The sequence below is a fragment of the Protopterus annectens genome, chromosome 11.part0, assembly GCF_019279795.1.
Source record: "Protopterus annectens isolate FY-2018-M chromosome 11.part0, PAN1.0, whole genome shotgun sequence".
Taxonomy (NCBI): domain Eukaryota; kingdom Metazoa; phylum Chordata; order Ceratodontiformes; family Protopteridae; genus Protopterus; species Protopterus annectens.
The window spans coordinates 246,226,157-246,245,656 of NC_056745.1; the positions used below are offsets into that span (position 1 = coordinate 246,226,157).

Genomic DNA, 19,500 nt, shown 5'->3' on the forward strand with positions numbered 1-19,500 from the left:
AAAAGCATTATTTTTTAGACAAAGAGGATAATAATACAGTAATAGCAACGGCCCCTCCCCCTCCACCCCCCTCCGATACCCTTTTTAGGATATGAAGCAGGAGGACAGGCCAGTCCCTCCTCCACGTTATCCTGAGATTGCAGGGGCACTAAAACAACCATTTGTTAGAGAACTTATTGAAACTAGATCCCGAACACGTAAAACACTTAGGGACACAGATTTATATCAAATAGGGAGAGATTCACTACAAGAGAGTGAAGAAATCTGTCCACTAATCGAGGTACCGAACCCTCAGGCAGGACAGGAAGGACAGGACCCAACTCTCCTAGTGTATAGACCATGGACACTGGAAGATATCTGGAAGGCTACAGAATCCCACATCCAAAAATTAATCATAAGAAGTTTATACAAGATTTACAAGGTATGAGACTAAGTTACCACTTAAATGGGGAAGAAGTAGAGAAAGTGGTTAGACAAATAATAGGTCCAGACTGGCACATGATTTGTGGCACCTGGAACGCTCGTGACGCACAACTTAAGCCACTCCTACATAGTGACGCAGAGTTAGACACCAGAGTGAAAGGTCTTACAGACCGAATCTCTGAGAAATGGAAACCTAGAGCAGATTGGACCTTGCATTAATCAATGCATACAAGACAATGAAACTCTAGATGGGTACTATGGCAGATTATTGGAATGTTTCAATAACCATAGTGGTATGACTATTCCTGAAAGTCAGACGAATGATAGTTCATATGAACAGCAACTGAAAAATGCATTTTTGAAAGGTTGCATTGCCCCTATCAGTAGCTTTATTACAAAGTATATGATAGATCACCGAACAAGTAGGCTACAAGCCTAACTTGAATATGCCAGACATGCTGAAAGACACTTTAATAGTAAAAAGAAAAAGAAAACGCAAGTCTTCACAGCTGAAGACGGAGCAGAAGTCTTTGTAGTACAATCAAGTAAGAAGGGTAAGAAAAATGCCCAGGGTAATAAACACTCTGACAGAAAGATAGAGGATTTTGAAGAGAGAAAAAGGAAAGGTGAGTGCTTTAAGTGCGGTAAAAAGACATTTAGCAAGGGATTGCAGGCTAAATAAAAAGACGACTACAGAAGAAAAAGATAAAGGTGATGAGGATTGACTATATGATAGTGATAACAATCAAAAATCATCAGGAAAGGTTAATAGACAAAAAGAAAATGTAAATGTAGTAGAGGGAATAGAGGAAGTACAAACAGATGTAGAGGATGAAGGAAGTAAAGTTTTAGACTTAGCATTGTTGAGCTTGGAGCTCTATTTGGCAGACACAAAACCGGAAGTTACACTTCTCGTGGAAGGAAGGGAAGTAAAATTCTTGTGTGATTCAGGAGCGTCACGGACTTTGATACACCCTTCAAAGTTGCCAGAACACTCTGAATCACCTGACTATATATTAGTAAAAGCAGCAAATGGGCAGCTATATAGGGAACCACTTTCCCCATGATATAGCAATAACTGATCCCGTTTCAGGTATGACCCAAAAAAGTAAAATTGTAGTTTCTGCAAAATGTCCAGTAAACCTAATGGGAAGAGACCTTATGCAGATATTTGGCATAGCAGTAGTCCCTACCATGGAGGGTATGGAGGCACAAAGACAAATGGATACTTTTGTGGTGTGATCGGAGGGTGAAGCCTATTATTGGTACAGCCAGGACCTAGTTACGACTGGTCCAGGGGCAGTGACCGAAGAACTGATGAACATAGCCATCAGTAAGGTACCCTCCCTTGACACTGATCAGCAGCATTTGTTACATTGTACTCTATACTACTGTAGCACACCGGGACCTGATAAGGAATATGAGCAAGAATTATTCAAAAATCCAGCTAATAGATTAGTGTTACGAACCTTATATTGGGATACTGAGGGTAACAGTGTAGTAAGCTGTTCACTGCCTCAGGAATTTATGAAATTGTACAAATCCAACAGACTGCCACGTCAGTTTGACAAAACACAAAAATGTAAGATGGGCAGATTTAGGTGAAAAAGTGACAAGATGGGAAAAACAAACTGATTTAGAATTATCAGAACAGGGAGTACAAAAACAGAAGTTGAACTGGTTAACACAGACGCGTCCAGCTGTACACTTACAACATAGTGAGGACAGCTGATTGGCATTTCTATTAGAAGAAGAAGAAAAAGCCTTGTATGATATACCAAATATCCTTTTGTCAACAGGGAAATCAGATGTAGGGCTCATTCGGACAGCAGGTCCAGTGACCATTACACCAAAGTCAGCATTTAGACCACAAAAAAGACAATACTCCTTGAAGGATGCAGAACAGGGAATTAAGCCTATAATAGCAGCATTACTCAAGGAAAGGATACTGGTAGAATCTTTGGATTCACCATGTAATACCCCTCTATTTCCGGTTAAAAAAGCAAATGGGGAATGGCGGATGGTACAGGATTTACAAGCTGTAAACGATGCAATAATACCTAGAGCACCTATGGTGCCAGACCCACACACTGTATTAAATGATTTAAAACCACAACAAAAGTATTTTACTGTGGTAGATATAAGCAATGCTTTCTTTTCAATACCTATACATCCTGATAGCCAGTATTGGTTTGCCTTTACATTTCAGGGTAAAAGATATACCTATACTCGGCTACCGCAGGGAAATTGTGAGAGTCCAACGATATTTGCACAAGAAATGGCTAGTAACCTGGCAGGATTTACTCCACCAGGGGGCAGTCAGATTCTACTTTATGTAGATGACATCCTGCTAGCAGCCCCCACCCAGCAGCAATGCAGGGAAGATACAATAGCATTACTGAAATTTCTAGCAGCACAAGGACACAAAGTGAACAAACACAAGTTACAACTTTGGAGAAAACAGGTTAGATACCTAGGATATGTAATATCCAAGGAAGGTAGAATACTAGATGAGGATAGAAAAACAGCAATTTTACAGGCACCCAAACCAACTACCAAGAAGGAAATGATGTCCTTCTTGGGAACGACTAATTTTTGTCGAAGTTGGATACCGAACTATGCTTTAGAATCCGCTCAGTTTGCTGATTTAATATTTAAAACACCAATGGCAGCACAAGATATATTACACTGGACACCTGAAGCAGAAACGGCTTTCTGCAGATTAAAACAATTGATAGCTTCATCATTAGTTTTAGGACTTCCAAATTACCACAAGAGATTTTTCCAAACCGTAGATTGTAAACCGGGATATATGACGTCAGTTTTGACGCAACAGCATGGGAGCAAGCAATGCCCCATAGCTTACCATTCATCACAGTTAGACCCAGTGGCACGATCATTGCCACATTGTGTACAAGCAGTAGTCGCAGCTGCAATGGCAGTACAGGCTTCAGCCTCAGTGGTGTTATTCCACCCTCTCACTCTGAGAGTGCCTCATGCAGTCGCGATAATTTTACTGCAAGAAAAAATAGCATACCTATCTCCTGCTAGGCATCTTTCCTGTATGACCATATTGCTGAGCCAACCTCATATGGTAATTGAACGTTGTACAACATTAAATCCATCAACATTACTTCCGACTCCTGTGGATGGCACACCACACAGTTGCCTGCAGGAAATTGAGCAAATAACTTTGCCCAGACAAGATCTTACTGATATACCCTTGGATGATGCCAAGGTGACATTTTATGTGGACGGATCATGCAAAAAGGGTCCTACAGGGAAGAATCTAGTAGGGTATTGCAGTAGTCACAGATACAGAGATTTTAGAAGCACAACCCCTGCAGCATAACTTGTCTGCTCAAGCAGCAGAATTGATAGCCTTGACACGAGCTTGCACTCTAGCATAAAACAGATGCGTGAACATCTATACTACTAACAGTCACTATGCTTTCTCTACAGTGCATGTTTTTGCACAACAATGGAAGAATGGGAATGATAACATCCACTGGTAAACCAATTAATCATGCGCAACTCATCTTAAACTTATTAGATTCCATTCAGTTACCTACCAAAGTAGCTATTTGTAAATGTGTAGCTCATACAAAACAACAGGATCCGATTTCAAAAGGTAATGCACGAGCTGATGCAGCTGCTAAGCAGGCAGCTTCAGACTCAGAAACTTTACTTTTGAATGAGGAATTACAACCATCTGAGATTTTAGATTTGGAAATGTTAAAAACAATGCAGACATTAACTACAAAAACAGAAAAACAGAAATGGATAAGACGAGGAGCGATCCTCGAAAACGGACTGTATATCTCCAAGGAAAAGAAACCAATATTGCCGTCTAATTTATTTAGATATGCAGCTTTGTTGAGCCATGGGCAGAGCCATGTCTCAACAGGGGGGATGGTACAGTTAGTTAATAGAGTATTCCAAACATACGGGTTTACGAATTACACACAAAAATTTTGTGCAGCATGTCACATTTGTAATAAACATCATGCACAAGGAGCATTCAAACCCAAGCAAGGGAGTTTTCCTACACCACCATATCCGTTCCATGCTATCTGTATGGATTTCATAGAATTGAATAAATGTGAAGGGAAAAAATACTGTTTAGTGATTATAGACATGTTTTCAAAATGGGTAGAAGCTTTTCCAACTAGAAATCCGGATGCAGCAACAGTGGCAAAGGTCTTAGTAAAATTCCTAGATTTGGCATACCGGAAAGGATCTATAGTGACAATGGTACACACTTTGTCAACCAGACGATCCAACAACTTGGGAAATTCTTTGGGATCTCCTTGAAAAAATCATTGTGCTTACCACCCACAGTCTGCAGGACTGGTGGAGAGGTACAATGGGATTTTGAAAAATAAAATAAATTAAGGAAGTTGATGAGTGAGACTCAGAGGAATTGGATTTGCTGTTTACCTTTAGCATTGCTGAGCATGAGAACAGTTCCAAATGTAAAGGGCTTGACCCCCTTTGAAGTAATATTTGGGAGGGCATATTACGTGCCACAATGGAAAGCTCTCATGCCTGCAGAGCTGGAGGCTGACAGCTCATTAGCTAGTCATATGAAGAAATTGTTAACCAATAAGACCGTTTTGCAGTTGAACTCTTTTTCAGATGAAGAACAAACGAAACCGGAAGCAGTGCTGACCCCGGGGTCCTGGGTTTGGTTGAAGGTCATCAAGAAGAAAAATTGGTAGAGTCCGAAGTGGGAAGGTCCATACCAGGTACTGTTGGCGACGCCTACTGCAATAAAGGTTGCTGAGAGGTTGTCCTGGGTCCACCTAACACACTGTAAACCGGTAAAGAATTTTCAGCTTGATAAACATTTTTTAACCGATACACCACAAGGCAGGATGGCCAGGAGCAAAGTGAATAGAAATGCGAACCAACCCCGAAGATATTGTTTGACCATTTTGCTAATTATACACCTATTGACTAGGATTGTGGTGACTTTCCTTTTGTTGTGGTTTTTCCTGCATATAACCACACAAATGAAATTGACCAAACGTGATGAACTGTCTATAGACTGGCATCCAAACTTTAACACATACCTGGCCATGAAGCGTGTATATGTAGAGACTATGAACGTTTCAAACTGCTGGGTTTGTACTGCTATACCAACAGCATATGGAGGACTTCTGATGTCCGCTGTCCCCTTGGGGATAAATGAGACTTGGGAGAATTTACTTTTTGACACAGGTTCTGTGAGATCACCGGACAAAGTTGCATTGTATTTACCTATCACACAGTGAGGAATTGTTTGTTTTTATAAAAATGACACACTCCAAGTTGGTTGGAGTAATTGTAACATAACTGTATCTTACAAATGCTATATTAAGGCAAAAGATAAAAGTACTAGTTGTAGCACAAATTATGATTCATATTTGAGCTTAAAGAGAACAACGATAAAAGATGTGCAGAAAAATCCTGAATTGCATAAACAATTGTCTGTTATAGACAAGAAAATGTTTCATTCAGAGTTAACCCGCATCAGTACTAAAGTAGAAAACTGTTATTTTGTTTGTGGGAAAAAGGCATATAAATGGTTACCTGAGAATTGGTCCGGCAGTTGTTTTTTGGGTTATCTGGTTCCAGCAATAAGGCATACTGTAGAATTACCTCTGGGTAAGATACAAAATGTAAGAGATGTAGCCCGAAGAACTGGGAATTCAGTTGAAAAACCCGCTAATCCAGTGGGTAAGATCGAGGCTGGCTGGAAGGACCATCCATCCGTGAAAGATGGAGAAAAACTGACCCATATGGACTTGAGTGACAGTGTTATATCCTGGGCTGGAATATTCCCAGCCTATGGAGCAGTCAAATCGATCTGGGAGCTGAGAAAATTGTCAAAGCTTCTCGAAGTAATGAGTAATGCAACCTTTTCCGCTCTCGAACTTGTGACTGATGAACTGAATGCAAGGAGAACTGTTGTACTACAAAACCGAATGGCTCTTGACTTCACCCTAGCGGCGAGAGGTGGTACGTGTGCGCTTATCAGAGAAGAATGCTGTACATATATACCAGATAAACACAAAATCAATGACCACCTAGAGGTAATACAGCAGATATCGGCCATGACTGAACCAGGCCCAAACCCACTGATGAACTTTTTCCAGAATCTGTTTGGTGGATGGGGTTCAATCCTAATGAATATTCTGATTGCCATTTGTGATGTTTTGCTCATACTAGGAGCATGTGTCTGTTGCGGGATACCCTGTATGAAAAGATTAGTTAGAGAATTTGTTGACATAACTGTAACTGAGACTATGTACCAAGACATTGAGTTGGATCTATTAGTTCCAAATGAAATTCTTTCTGAAATGTAAAACAAATGACTTGCCTAGTTAAAAAACCCTGAGAGGAGAAGGCTAGGGAACGAAATGATATTGTTTATGTTTCTGAATAGAATAAAAAGTATTAAAAGGAGGGAGAATATTAGAAAAATATGTACTTAAACATATATGAAGTGTTAGTTTAAAAGCAAATAGTGTGTAATGCGTTTTATTCTATTTTACAGTATGGTAGTTAGAATGATCTTACATGTAATTACTTGAAGCTTTGGAGCTGCAGTGTGATTGAACTCTGACCCTGGCAGTAGCCAGCTCAGCAAGCTTATGTTTTTCACTAATGATTATCTGCTGGATCAGGGAAAAGCCTGTATAAGGCACCGAATCTTTTCTTCCTTCCTCCGAGATAGTTGGCCTTGTGAATATTATCAGAACAGCTGCTAGAAGTTAATGTTGCAAGAAGAACAAAGAAGCATATTAAGAACTGAACTGACTATTGTATTCGAGCAGGACTGAAACCTTGAAAGAATAACATTTACAGAAAGACATTATAACTTACCAGGTGCTTTGCAAGGCTGTATTATTCTCATGGGAAAACTTTTAAAAAGTATAACCTCAACACTTTCTTATGAATAGAATATTGTAGACTATAGTGATGTAGGTGCCCTGTGACTGATCACGTCAGTAAGGTGGGCACAGCTTGAATGTATAGTGTATATAACAAGACTTACTTCCTGTATCATGTTAGACAGAATTCTATACTTGTACTGTATGTTTTTTTGCCTCCTGGTGTACACTAGTAAAGTTTTCTTGCATCTGAGCCTCCTGTGTTGTCCTAACTTATTTTTATTTAACATAGGTATACCTCAAAACACTTGCATAGGCATTTCCATGGTAACCACAAGCTTGGACAGCAGGAAAAAGAGGATTTTGTTGAGAGAGAGCACGACAGAGGCAGGCGGACACAAACTCAGAGAAACTGACTTTTCTTTTCTCTGTGACCGAAGTAGTGCATTTTGCAAAATGGAGAGAGACAGACTTTGGAGGAGATATGAGTCAACATATCATGGCTGTTCAGGACAGGACTATGGCTCTTTAGGAAAGGACTGAGGCATCTGATAGACGTAGTCAGTTTCTATAAACAGATGAATCTGATAAGCACTGTACTGACCACCCCAACAAACAACCCACCACAAAAGACATTCAGCAAGAAAAGGACATTGAAGCATACTTCACTGCTTTGATAGTGAAAGAAATTCTCATGAGAGGTAAATCTAACAGGATCAAAATTCATCTTCACAGCTTATAGGGGAAATACTAAAAGTATGTACAAGATATGGAAGATACTGACTATATGGGCCATCAAAAAAAAAATGCTAGAGTTGGAATATTTTTTGAAATACAATGCAAACAAAAAGAAACAGCTGTTTGCTGGTTAGTTCTCGTTTCTTTTTCTTTACTTAATTGTTTTTATGGCATGACCTTGTGTTTCACTGTATCCTTTGTGGCTAATTCTGAACCTTCACTTCAAAGCATCCGATGTGGATGCATTCTAAACTTAAAGTGACAATTTTTCTGAGTATTCCTACACTGGGACAGTAAAAAACTACTTTGTACTTATTTTATTTCTATTTCTGGAACTGTTTTTGAAGCATTTTCATTCTAATTGCATTATTTTTAACTGTGGCTGAAGTTTTCCCTAACCCCGTCCACTCCTGCTCCTTTAAATACATTAACTCCATGATTGCACCAACTCATAAAAGGGAGAGACTCCCACAGTAAAGGAATCATAGCCAGGGCAGATTTAGATTTCACATCAGCAGTGACTTACAAATAAAATAAATGTTTTGTTGTATTTGTTTTCCAGGGAAGAGCATTAGTCTCTGTGGACCTTGTTCAGCCTCAGCCAAGGAGTGACGTCTGGTTAAGTGACTTGGCTCAGTCGCAGAGTTAGGCAATGAATGTTACCTGAAATGATCCATTTGTCTTCTGCTACCACCTATACAATCTAGGACACTTTCAACATATTCAACAGTCATTCCTTTGCACAGACAATGATATTCTGTTCACCATATGTATGTTGACATTATTAGGTTTAGAGTATTTTGATGGCTCCCAGAGATATACATTATATATGGTTATGTGTGACTAGATCACGGACCCGCATTTCCATTGGTATATGCTACACGGACTACAAATGTTTGAAGCGCAGTACACTGGCACGCTGGTACACATTCACACAGCATGAACTACAGCACATGCAAAACTAAAACAAAAGGAAGCCAGACTAATTGACTTATTTGATAACTAGGGAAGTCCACTGGACCACAAAGAGCCTGTTTTCACTGGAGGCCCAGGGAGAAAAGCTTCAATGACAGTTCTAGACAAAATCTGCAATATCAATTTTTTCAGAGAAATATAGCATAAAATAAAATAATTAAATGGGATAACAAGCTTGGTTCAAGTGAGAATAGAGGTGGAGTGTTTTTTTTTTTTTTTTTAAACAAGTTAGGACACAGTTCATGTGAGAGAGTAAAGGTAGGTGCAGTAGGTGACTGTCCAGTAAGGTTATAATCGAGTGTTGTAATAGGTAAGTGAGGGTATGTGAAGTAGGTATAGCAGATGGTGGAGAAGTGAATGGTTAGAGGGAGAAGTTATGTTGGAGAATGAATGGCTAGAGGGAGAAGTTATGTTGGACTGAATGGCTACAGGGAGAAGTTATTTTGAAAGTGGGATGGGCATATCCATTTTGTAGTAAGATAAGAGAACAAGAGAGATTTGAATTTGGCATAGTCAGGAGTATTGCAAAGGGTGGGAGGGAGAGAGTTCCACAGTTTAGAAATGGAGCAGGAAAGCTGATGGTGGCCAGGGGGATATGAGGGTTTGTAGATTTGTAGGAGGTTTTAGTTTCCTGATCCGAGTGAGCAGTTAGGGATGTAGGGGGTTAATATGGTAGAGAGAGAGGGGTAGCTAGGTTTGTAGATGAGCTTGTGGGAGTTGTTGAGTTTAAGCAAGGTCAAGTAATTGGGCAGTTTGAGCCACTGAAATGGTATGGAGAAAGAGTGGCAGTGGTGGGAGGAGTTTGAGTTGCTAGCAAATTTGCTTATTTTACTGTAGCATGATTCAAGTTTGGATTATAGGCAGAGTTTTAGATTGTTTAGCAGAGGAGGACTGTACATAAGAGAGGGGGGAAGGTAGGAGGAAGCTAGGGTTTTCCTGGTGGAGGGGGAGAGGTAGCGGTTGTGTCTTTATAGGAGTCCTAGTTTTTGGTGTGTTTTTTTGATGGTGAATTGGATATGCATGTCAAATTTTAGATGTTAGTCAAGGACAATGCCAAGGAGTATGGTACTGGATACAATTTCAAGAGGAATGTTATTGTTACTAAATATTAATAAAAAGGTTTTTGTCGATTGGGCAGTTTCTAGTGGGGGAAAAGATAATCAGTTTAGTTTTGTTAGCGTTTAGGGCAAGGTGGTGGTTTTTCTTCCAGGATTCCATTTAAGGTGGCTGACTGAGTTTTTAGCAGCAGGTTGGAGAGGGAGTAAGCTGAGCAGATGATTGTTGAATCATTTGTGTATTGGATTATTGAGGAGTCAGGGATGGTGCAGTGAAAGTTGTTAATAAATATATTGAAGAGTAGTGTCCCTAGAACTGAACCTTGTGACACCCCAGTGGGGGTGTGCAGAAAGGGGAAAGGTTGAGGTTTTCCATTGAGCAGCTTGTTGACATTCAGAGTGGTAGCTTGAGAACCAGGCTAGGGTAGAGGTGGACAGGTTGAGAGAGGAGTTAAGATTAAAGGTCAAGGAACAGGGAAGATACAAGTTTATCAGAGTTGTGTGCTTGTTTATGGTTTTGTGGAAGGATAGGAGGGCAGTCATGGTACTGTGGCCAGGGTGGAAGCCATGTTGAGTAGGGGTTAGTAGGGGTGAGGTGGTCAGTCAGATATGACATGAATTGAGCATGTATACATTTTTCCAGGATTTCTGAATGTGGGGAATGGATAGCTATAGGTCAGAAATTAGAGGCGTCTGTGTTTTGGCCTCCTTTGTGAAGTGGGATGATGCATGCATGGCGCCAGATGAAAAGGACATATGCTTTGTGGATGGATCTGTTGATTAAGATGGAAATGGGAAAGGCAATACTGTCGGAAAATATTTTTTAAGAGGAAGGTTGAGAGATAGTCAGGTGCGTTTTGGCTAGCTTTTAGTTGGAGGAGTAGTTTTTTTATAGTACTTGAAGGTATGGGTTTAAGGTTGAAGGGAGGAGGTGTGTAAGAGGTCAGTGAGGGTTGGGGATGTGAGGAAAAGAGGAGGACAATTTGGCTATGCAATCTATGAAGGAGTTGAACTGAGCGGCAGTGTCCAGGTCAGTAAGGTTTGGGTTGGAGCAGGGGTTCTCTGTTACCTGGGTGGATGAGGGAGGAGATTGTCTCTCAGAATTTCCTAGGGTTGGTTGAGTGTATGGTTTGAAGTTTGGAGTAGTATACTTTATGGTCTCTGGTTATTAGTTTTTTTTTAATAGAGTTTCGAAGTTGTTTGAATTCTAGTAGGTAGTTGGGTTGTTTTTGATATGGTTTCCAAATGTTCTCTTTGTAGCATGGCAAGTTTGGTTTCTTTGGATAGTCAGCGGGGAGGCATTGGCTTCGATTCATTTGTTTCTTAGAGAGGCATGCCTATTAAGTATGTTTAAGAATTATCATTGAAGTAAGTAGTGACACTGTCAAGAGGCAGGGTTCTTAGGGGGAACCAGTCAGTAAGGTTTAGACATTCAGAAAAAGTTTGAAGATTGAAATGGGATAGACTGAGTGCATATGTAGTGGTATTGCTGCTGGAAAGGAGAGGGGTGACAGTCAGTGAAAGCCGGAAAGTGGTCGTTAAGAGGGTCTGGAAGGATTCCTAAGTGTGAGATAAGGTTAGGATGGGATGCAATGATCCAATCAATGATGGTGCCAGTGGACCCATCTTTGTTTAGCTTGGTAGGGGAGTTTATTAGTTGGGCGGAATTGAAAAGTTGACTGAGATGGGGTTTGTGAATTTATAGGCCCAATTAATGTTAGTGTCACCTATTTTAATGTTAGAGGAAAACCAGGAGAGGATAACTTCTAGTATTGGGATATTATTGCCAGAGGGCATATATAGGAAGCGATACATATGGATTCGTTATTGTTGAGTTTTAGTAGAGAAGTAGTAATTTCAGGGTTGCTAAAGTTAGGGATAAAATTGGTATATGGGATGATGGTTTAGGAGGAAGAGTAGATACTAGCTACATTTTTGGCAAGTCTATCATTGCAAATGATTTGGTAGCCTGGTGGAAAAATTCCGTTGTCCTTTATGCAGGGTTTAAGCCAGGTCTCCGAGATGGCAGTTATGTCAGCACAGTTGTGGAAAAGCCAGGCATGGAAGTTATGGATTTTATTTCTAAGGCTTTAGGCATTGAATGTGGCAAGGTAATCAGATATAGGTGCAGGAGTGTGTGTGTGTGTGTGTGTGTGTGTGTGTGTGTGTGTGTGTGTGTGTGTGTGTGAGAGAGAGAGAGAGAGAGAGAGAGAGAGAGGAGTTGGTGGTAATAGTTGGGTGTGTGGGGCCAGGGTTGGGGTGAATGTCACTGGATGACCCAGTAATCTGAAGGAGGATAACTTTAAGGTGGTTTAGAGTGAATGGAGTGTTTGAGTGTAGGAAGGGGAAGGATTTGTTGGAATGGGGTGAGGGGTGTGTAGTGAGTATGTAGGATGGGAAGAATTTTGTGTTTGAATAGTAGGGCTGGGTAAAAGGAGTAGAGGTAGTGTGTTATGGAGGTGAAAAGTGTTATGCAAGTAGCTTTGATGGTGGATGGGGAGTGTGAAGGGGATGTATGGTTGGGGTGTGGTAGTTGGGAGTGAGAAGTGAGATAAGTAAGGGAGGTAAGAATGGTAATTAGGTATAGGAGATGGTATGGGGATGGAGACACAGTGTAATGATGGGTGGAGAGTATGAAAGGCAAGTGTGTGTGGTGGGTGTGGTGAATTGTAATAGACTGATGGAGAATTTGGTGGGGCAGTGGCTGAAAAATCTGCAGGTAGTGGGGGTGGGTGGGAACTGAGGGCAGGGTAGGGCAGTGGCTGAAATAAATCTGCAGGTAGTGGGTGGGAACTGAGGGCAGGGAAGGGGAGTGGAGTGAGCCTGCAGGGCGAAAGGAGCAGGTAGAGACTTAGCAGAGGTGAGCAAAACTCGTATCAGTGACTACTGATACTGAATGCAGTTAGTGGCTAGTCAATTGTTTGAGGGAACTGTGTTTGAATTAGGCTTGTTTCAATAAGATTGTACTGTGTAGACTTTGCGGTCCATTACACCCTGTAAAGCAGCAGTGTATATATTAGTGGCTTGAGGCTGTTTCATTCCATTTGGATCGCACGGGCATGCTACATTGGTATGTGCCAGTTAGGAAGGGTGATTGGTAGCAGGAGAGGAGTGGATATCTTGCTGCCACCTAGTGGTAAAATGCTGGTTGTACAGGTAGGGAATAGAGGGGGACAAGGTCCCTGTGAGTGTGCATGCTATCAGGAACACTAACAGATGGAAGATAGAGTTTATAATTTTACAAGTAAAACATATTATCATCTTACATGTTATATGGTAATTTCTTAGGTCCTGGGTAGAAGGGGGTGGTTTTGGATGGTGCTCCTGGATGAGAGGGGCTTGCAAGTTGGTTCTAGCAAGCAGCGTGCACACTACACGTGGGGCCCGGGGGAAAAAGCGCCAGTTCAGGTGAGAAAGTGGAGATATTATTCACTGAGCCACCCATTTGAATATGTATACCATCTGTATACTTCCAACTTAAAGGGACAACCATGAAACAAAATTGTAGTAAAAGGAGGTTGCAATAAATAATAAAAAATATATTCAGCAAGTAACTCAAAAGCATCCTGGTAAGTTGTCAGGACCCTATTCCATGTAGCTCAATGAATTTCTTACAAAAAAATTGACATTTTATAAAATAATCATCCTTTAAGGTATTCCTAAACACAGCAATTGACCCTACTCACTGAATCTCTTAAGAAAGAAATTGCTCAAGATTAAGTTTCTTAGATAATATCATTGTGCGATGACATTTCAAATATGCAATGGAGAAAGGGGTAGAACAGAGATATGGTGCACATGCATATGACTCGAGTCTGCACAGTATGTCAGTGCAGTGTAAAGGAAGTTGCAAAAGATTGCAGCTCTGTAACTGATATAATGAAAGTTCAGAGTATTTTATTTATTGACAGAAAGAAAATAATAAAAAAGGTTACAAGGGACAGAGCAAAAATGTAAAAAAAAAAAATTCAGGGACATTTTGCAAAGCTCTGAGACATGAGAGGCATGGTCACCTACACTACTGATTGATCATAGCTCACGTACTTAAGTATCCAGAGTTTTGCATGATGCTCCTGATTTTTCTCATATTACACTCCATCCTTCATAGAATAGGTTAGGGATGGTATTTGCCAGCATATGCCAATAGAAATTCTCACTGCTAAATAATACTTAATCATCTGGTCATCTATAGGTCCATCCATGACTTACAAAGGCATACAGATTTGACTGTCAAAATTGGTGCATATTTTTATAGCAATGACTATTGCATAATTTATACTAATTTTACAAATACTTTAGATAGGTTAACATTGGCTTTTTCAGAGTTTTTTTTTTTTTTTTTTTTTTTTTTGTAATATAAACAACATGAGTTAGGTGGGCAAGTTAAGTCTTCATTTCCTGTATATACGTTCAAGGTCCTGTGAGGGATATTTCTTTCAGCACAAGGCAGCTCTTATGTTGGGTACTAAAACCCTCTTATGTCTTTAATATAATCTGTAAGCCTCTTGGGTCTTTAACGTGTCCTATTAGAAGTCTGAAACTTGGTCATGCAAGCCTCAATACTATAAACCAATGTGCCTCATGAAATACCTTACAGCCCAACTTTAGAGCATATTAGGAGAATTACGCTGCACTGGTCATCAAGAGTTTTACGTTAACTGGAGACAGTAACAGACAACATGATGGCTGACAGAACTTGTTCACTACCTAGTTAAGAAAAATAAATGCATTAACTCAGACAGGCTGCAGTTGCATATAAATTATATTAATACAAATGAGCTTCACAAATACAAAGCATATTTGGAAATATTTATGAAATCAAATGAAACCATTTCCGTTCTGGTCTACTCATGTTCCACTATGTAACTAGCATTCAAGATATTACACATACATACCTGTAAGGTCTTTTTTGATGCATCAACTAATCTACTGTTCTTTTGTGGAAATATCTTTTGCATTTATACTCTGTATTCATCCGGCAGAGATGTAAACAGACAGCAATTGCTCCAGAAGCCAGAAAGCCAGAAACGGCACTGCAAAATTAAGAAACAAGTTAAAATGAAATGCAGCAGTTTAATGCAAGTATTCATCTACAAAACTAACTAGAAATTTTCTCGCAGCATTTTACTAAACCTGGGGCAGTGTCTACAGCACTCATGACTAATGCATGGGATGGGGAACCTATTAGACAATAATTCAATGTATTTATGCTTATTACACATTTGAGTGTGTTCTCAAGATGCATCTTACCATGCATATGGAGTAGGCACCTGCACTCTTAAAATAAGATATTTAAAGAAATGCTGTTTTAGGTCGAAAAGAATAATGAATTTGTACATTTAAGAATTACTGCACAATAAAATTTGTGCATCGTTGTACATAAACTTATGGAAGAAATAAAATACTATAAAAACAAATCAGTTTTTAATCACAATTTTAGTGTTGTTAATAGGAGTTTAAGCTGCTTTTCTTAAGTATCGTAAATGCTGCACCAATACTTTCTTTCTCATTGCATAGCCGTGAGATTTCCAGTAAATGCAAGATAATACTGAGATGTCAGTGAGTGGCTACAACAACTTAAATCCCAAAATCTTTTTCCATATAAAAAGTTTAAATAAATGGAATCAACTGCACTTTTTCTTGTTCGCTGAATCCTTCAAGTCTGAGGATAAGTAAAACATCTTGTAGTCAATACAAGAGAAAACAGCCGTTAATCTGCCCATGTCTGCTGGTGACAAGGAAGGGGTATATATGAAGCAAGAATTGATTGCTGTAGAATACATGCAGATAAAGCACAGTTAATTATGCTGGTTAAACTCAAGCCACAACAACAGAAAGAACATCCCAAGGGAATCATACTGCCTAAAGTGGATCGAAACTTTTAGATTTACATCAGGCTGCACATTCAGGTGAACAGTGGCTTCATTCTCAAAGATAATGGATTACAAGTGCTGAATTAAGCTTTAAGATTTTTCCCAGATTCATTTAATGCTAAGTAAGTACACGGTCTAACATTTGGCATACCATCATGTCTCAACTAGCACCACAAGTTATAGATGCATGTGGCTTGCTTCTTCATTGCAGACTGACTCATAGTTAGACCACATGATGCACATTCTGAGTGGTACACCCACTAAGGCATCAATTTCTTAAAGATGTAAAATTATACAATATAGTACCATTAAGAAAATGTTTGCATTTCACTTTGAATTATAACCGTCTGGCTTGTGTTATGTATAAAAGCATTAGCTGTGTAGCTCTTAAAATATCCCTTCAAATCAGGAAATCTTAAACCACCTTGTTTTATAGGGAGGATCAACTTCTCCCACTTGAATTGTTCAAGGAGGAGGGAAAGTGGGCAAGGGCCACGATTTCTTTTCAAGCTGATAAAAATATGCCTGACCTGTGTATAAAATTGAAGGCACAAAATATTTTCACAATTTGTTTATCCATATAGATAGCAAGATACAAGACCTTTCAGTTTCTCATTTTTTGTATTATCTTTTGTTTAGCCTCCTCCCACATATCCTTAGCTGCATAAACATAAGCCTTTTTAATCCATACTCCTAAATACCTCATCTTATTGTGTCCTATAAATATGGGTACTGAGGGGAGGTAGATAACTTACGGCTGTAGCCTTTACATCTTCATTAATTTTATATCCTGAAAAAACTTGAAACTAATCTCAAAATATTCTACAAAAAGACATCCTTTTCTGGACTTAATGTTCAAAATAAATGTTACCTGCAAATAAAGCCAACTTTTCTTGATCATACCAATTATAAGCTTGAATTTCCGAGTTCCTAATTTTTGTTGCTGAAGGCTCTAAATTTACAGCAAATGACAAAAGGGAAAAAGGAGACCCCATAGTTCTTTGTAAATGCAACTTATTGGAGAGAACCCCCCACCCACCCCCCAATGCGCGCACACTAATTCTGGTTTTTGATCCTTCATATATCCACATAATTAACTGTATTTTTGTATTAGGAAATGCGAATGCTTCCATTGTCTTCAGGGAATGCACATACTTCCACTGCCCTTTCATAAAATTTCAGCATACTCTGTCAAATTCTCTCACTGCATCAAGCCAACAGCTGCAGTATTTTCCAGCACTCTCCCCTCCTGTCTGTATCATCATTGTTCCATTAATGCTGTGAAGTGTTTGCCTTTCCATCACAAAACTGCACTGATTCTATTAATTTTGGCAACACCTTTGCCATTCCTTTTCCTAGTATAAGCAAACACTTTATAATCATGGTTTAAAATTAAAATGAGTCTACATGAAGTTGGGGTTGAGGGGTCTTTACTGTCTCTGGGTAATACAACCACTATAGATTTCACCCAAAATGCTTGTGCCTTCCCTATTTTTAAAATACTATTAAACATAATAATCCACATTTTATCACTTCCTTCTCTCCTAACTTCCAAACTTCCACAGGAATACCCTCTATTCCTGGAGACTTCCCTGCAGGTTGATTATACTTCACAAATTTTTTCTCTGCTCCTCCTTCCCTTAACTATTAGTTACTGAGACTCATCTTCTAACCTTGGCATAATTAAATCTTATCTGATTATACTAGTGAGCAGTAGAGGATCAAACTGCAATTTCCTCCCTTTTGACTGTTGAAGCTTACCCTCTCCTTCATACCATCCTACCCTGCTTAGTGCTCAATTTAATCTGCTTCTTTAAACCTCTAAGAACCAGACAAGATGGAAGGTCAGGAAAAAATATGGAAGGTCAGCCTTCTAGTTTCTCCTTAGTTGCTAGCATTTTGTCATTAGGTCCCCCAAGACAGGGGACAAATTGCCTTATAATCACGGATAATGAACGTATACTCAAAACACAATTTCATTTGTGAGAAGTTTAACAATCTAATTATTCTGGAGGTTTTCTTCTCACCAGAGGGATATGTAGAAAGACGCATCATAACTTTCCATGAGTGTTACAAATGCAGGTAAAATACTAGCCTCTGTGGAATCCCTCCATCTGAAAAGATGCCTAGACACAAATGGATGACTGACTTCAATAGCTGGTATCATTCCAGTGGGGAATCCAGTACATTAGCATGGGATGAGATGCTCAACAGTCCAGCTTGCTTTGCTAAGGATGGCCAGCACCTCTTGTTTCAAGGTTTTATATACTGGCCCCACTTTGTGCCTTTAGATACTGTCCAGCTAAGACATTCCAATATAATACAACAGTCCCAAAACACATTAAAGTGGTTCTCATCAATGCCAGATGTCTAAACAATAAAATTGCCAGATCTTGAAACACTCTTGCATTTGGAAAACATACCTGTCTGTGTAGTTACTGAAACTAACTGTAGACCGAGCATTCCCTCGATACCAGGGCAAGATGCTGTTCATGTCTTCAGACCCAATGATAACTGTGGTGGAGTTCAAATTTGTCAAGGGATATATTACTCCAAGACCGATCTCTACAGTATCTCAGGCAGAACTCTGTGACTACAGATCGCTCTTAGATAATCTTAATTTATCAACACCTTCTTTGTCTCTTTACGACCCTGTAAGGTTCTTCAGTGTTCTAAGTGATCTTCCCATTAGCAAAACCCCTCTTATTTTGGATGACTAACTACCTTTCAATAAATTAGGACACATACTCCCAATGTAGGATACACTTAAAAATTCCCTTGAGCAGTTAGTAAACAACTCTACCCCGGTAAAGTCTGACCATAAACTTGTGACCTACTTTAAATTCCCTTCAGCAAGTATCACTGAACTTAATGACATCATGCATGCTAACCTCCACCTACTCTATAATAAAATATCACTCACTCGATTGCACCTTCCTTGATGTTAATACAGCAGAAAACTTCATTAATGAATTTTACACACATTTCAAAAAATGGGTAGAGCTAGCAGCCCCTACCAAAGCAAAGTAGTGAGCAATTCAAAACCAGACCACCCTGGTGGTCCACTGCCATAAATTCATAACAGAGAAACTCATTAAATAGCATATTCAAAACTTCTCTTCAAGGATAATATCAAAATATCAAAAGAATTGCAAAAAAAAAAAAACACTACAAGGAGCCCATGAACCTGATGGCTTTAAAAAGCCAAAGATAATTACATATTTTTCTTGGCTATGTATGAAAATGTCATGCTACATTCCTCTGAATGTTCTCATAGTGACAAGGTTGATAATATCCTTCAAGCAAATTAAGTGCCACTCATCAAGACTTCTATTTAAATCCCTAAAATATCACTCCCCCAATTTTATCTAAAGATAATTTACTGATAGAGTTAACCAAGATCAAAATTACTTCTTCCATTAGACCTGTCACAGTATACCTGATTGCTTAATTAACAGTGTTAAACATATCCTTGCAGGCACACATTAAACTGTTTAACCCAAGTTTAGTTATTGGTTTTGTCCCTGATGAGTAATTTACTCAAAACCAGGAAATTAC

At 39.3% G+C, this 19,500-nt stretch overlaps 1 protein-coding gene across 6 annotated transcripts in view; it reads right to left on the minus strand.

Moving 5' to 3' along the window:
• Positions 1-19,500, minus strand: part of IRAG2 (inositol 1,4,5-triphosphate receptor associated 2) — a 1,240,358-nt gene that overhangs the window by 1,188,818 nt on the left and 32,040 nt on the right. For all 6 annotated transcript variants that reach the window (XM_044087670.1, XM_044087672.1, XM_044087673.1 and 3 more), the window contains exon 2: positions 14,965-15,102. The gene's annotated coding sequence lies outside the window, so the exon portion shown is untranslated. The remainder of the gene's footprint in view (positions 1-14,964; positions 15,103-19,500) is intronic.